The sequence below is a fragment of the Gossypium arboreum genome, chromosome 2 (genome assembly GCF_025698485.1).
Source record: "Gossypium arboreum isolate Shixiya-1 chromosome 2, ASM2569848v2, whole genome shotgun sequence".
NCBI lineage: Eukaryota > Viridiplantae > Streptophyta > Magnoliopsida > Malvales > Malvaceae > Gossypium > Gossypium arboreum.
Window position 1 is genome coordinate 43484996 of NC_069071.1, and position 3398 is coordinate 43488393.

A 3398-nucleotide genomic window follows, 5' to 3' on the forward strand; every position below is an offset into this window, starting at 1 on the left:
TGAAAGCACGATTGATGAAGCACCAATTTTAGTACTGCCCAGAGCCGAGACGGAGTTCGTAATTTATAGTGATGCATCATTGACAGGCCTTGGATGTGTGTTGATGCAAGAGGGTAAAGTGGTAGCTTATGCTTCGAGACAGTTAAAACCGCATGAGAAGAACTATCCTACACATGATTTGGAATTGGCCGCTATTGTTTTTGCCTTGAAGATTTGGCGACATTATTTGTACGGTGAAAAATGCCGAATTTTTACTGATCACAAAAGTTTGAAGTACTTGATGAATCAAAAGGATCGAATCATGACAATGAAGATGGCTTGAATTATTAAAGGATTATGAGGCAATAATAATTTTTGTATTAAATTTTAATTTGATGAACTTAACCAATTAAACTAAAAGTTAGTATAAGTGGTTCGGTTCAAAAGTCAAGTGGTTATTGCAAATGAGGTATTAGGACCTCGTTTCTGAAATTTAGGGTCGTAAATATTTTTATTAAATATTTACAAGATTGTATTATAGGTGAAATGAAGTTTGGTTCAGAAATTTTGATGATTGATTGCTTAATTAATGTAAAAGGATTAAATTGTAAAAGAGGTAAAAGTTAATCGTTATAGATTTGAAATGCTAAAAGGACCAAAATGGTAATTAACCATGGTCAAAAAGTCCAAGTGGTGGTGGATATGATTAAATCCATCAACTTTAGGATATTTTCTCATTTAGTCCTAATTAGTTTAGGATTAAATTGAAATTAAGATTGTTTAGTTCAAATTTAAAATAATTAAAGGATTAATTGTGCAATTAAACCCTCTTTAAATAGTAATTATACCATTTGTATAGTAATGGACGGTTTTAGACTTGAAAATGTTAAAGACTTGAATGTAAATTAAAAGAGATAATTGTAATTAGGTAAATAAATAATTTATAACTAAAATAAAACCAAATTAAATGTTGTAATAGGCCCAATTTGCCTGGGCCCATAAAAAACCTAAAAAAACCAAAAACAAAAAAAATAATAAAATCAAACAGAAATAAATAATAAACCAAATTATTTATAGGTCCAGTGTCTATTTACAAATTTTCGGGCCTAAATCCAACTAAACCCAAACATTAAAATAAATCCAAATTTATCCCATCTAAGATAAACCTAATTTGGCCCAATTCTAGCCCAAACCTAAAGGGGCCCACTAATCCAAGAGTACCAGAAACCCCTAGGGTTTCTGGAACATGCTAGCACTGCAGTTAGCCATGGAATCGAGCCACCCACAGACGGCCTCCCCACGAGTAGCTTTCTTCTCCGTACTCCTCCACGTCAGTATTAGAACCTGCAAGAACAGAAATGATAACAGAAATAAGCCAGCAGATGACAGCAAAAATTAGAGTTTTTCTTTATTTTCTTTATTTATTTATTCTGTAAATTAGTTATAAAAGGTCAAGAAAATTAGTATAAAAGGATTACGAACGAATACTGAATACAAAGAAAGCAGTCAAAATTTTTCAAAGGTGATTTCTGTTTGAATTTCTTTATTTATTTATTTATTTTTACATTTCCTGGCGATTTATTCTTTCAAATCATTCATCATTGCGTTTAAAAAATAAAAGAAAAAGAGAAAGAGGGGCCTTATCTTGCGAATATGCCATAAGTTGCTTCTTGCTTTGTTGAAATTGAAGTTGAAAAGAGATCTCAAGGCTGAAAGGTCATCCCTCCGAGCTTAAACGCACCAGTTTATGGAGGTAAATCGGTAATCGAAGTGTGGGATTTAGGGTTGGGCGATTGGGAAAAAAAGGGATTAGGTTTGATTCAGCTGATTTAGCCATTATAAAGGATTGGAAACAGTGCCGTTTAGACTGATTTCAATGGTTTAAAAATGACGCCGTATGGGAGCCACAACCCAGTGACCCGACCCATGCTCATATGAGATCCGTGTGTTTGGCCTTAGAAGGTTAATTGCGCGCTAGGTCCCCCATTTCGCACGATCATTCAATTGCACGTTATTTGTTTTACTTCGTTTTTTAAATTTGGCTTTGTAATTTGTGCACGAATTCATTTTAGTCCGCGCCTCAATGTTGCATTTTGGGATCTAGAACATTTCCAGTTTTGGTCCCTGTGCATTCGCGCGTACTGTGCTTTGGTCCTTTTTTTAATTTCAATAGTTTATTTTATTTATAAATTATCCCTTTTATTTTAATTTTATTTTAATTGAATTTTCTATTTATATAACTCACTATTTTTTAAAAAATTCACTTAATGTTTTTTATATATGTGTTGAGTTGCTTTAGTAATTTATTTTGTTTTTATAAAATCATTATTTTGAAGTTTTTCATATATCATATGATTTTAACATCTTGTATAATACTTCATTTAAATGTTTTTACATATATTTATACGTATATAATTCTGGTAAAATTAATTTGACCTTATATACATTATTAAATCCATATTATTTTTACATATAATTACTTTTAAATTTATATATATATATATATATATATATATATATATATATGTTTTTCAAAACCTATTATGTATGTAGCTGATTCCCTAAGCATATTTTATTGAATATTTCAACTATTTAAAAATCTTACATATTTTATATGTTATTTAAATTTTTTATTATTGTATGCATATTGTCAATTTAAAATAGATGTATCATCTTTTAAAATATTTTACATATTATTTGATTCAAATTTTTTATAACATTTATTTTAATAATTATTTATATAGTATTTTTATCCATACAAATCATTTTAAATTTAAACATGTGTTATTCATTTGTAAATTTTGCATATGGTTTTTGAATTATTTGGTATTGACTCCTAGTTTTCATATTGCTGTGTATACCATGCGGGGTTTTTTGGTTTTTCGTATTGTTTCATATGTTATTATTTCATATTGTCAATTAATCCCTGATGTTACTTTATTAATTTCATCTATATATATTTGAAAGCTTGCTATAGCTTTATTTTGATATGTTCTTTAATTAGCTGTATTTCCTAGTTTTCACTATCTTGATTATTAATGGTGGATGTGAGCTTATTGTTATTTTATGTCTATAAATTTGCTCTTTTATTTTCATGTCTGTAATATTTTCATTCATTAGAAGAATATATTATTCATGTGTATTGTCCCGTGTTTATAATTTAGCCTTTCGTTCACAAGTGTTGCTTTGTAACTTTCAACTTTTTGTTTTAAAATTAATTATTTCATTTTATCTCAAGGCAACCTAATGCGTTTTGAGCTAGTTTTACAATTATTCATTTAAAAATTCCTTAAAACGAAGGCAATGTTTGATGTTTGGAAATTAGGGGACTCGTGCCCTATCGTGCTGAGTTTCGATTTCTCGTTTGTTCAAAATAATCAAATATTCCTTTAGAATTTCACTCGTGTTTTCTAAACTCT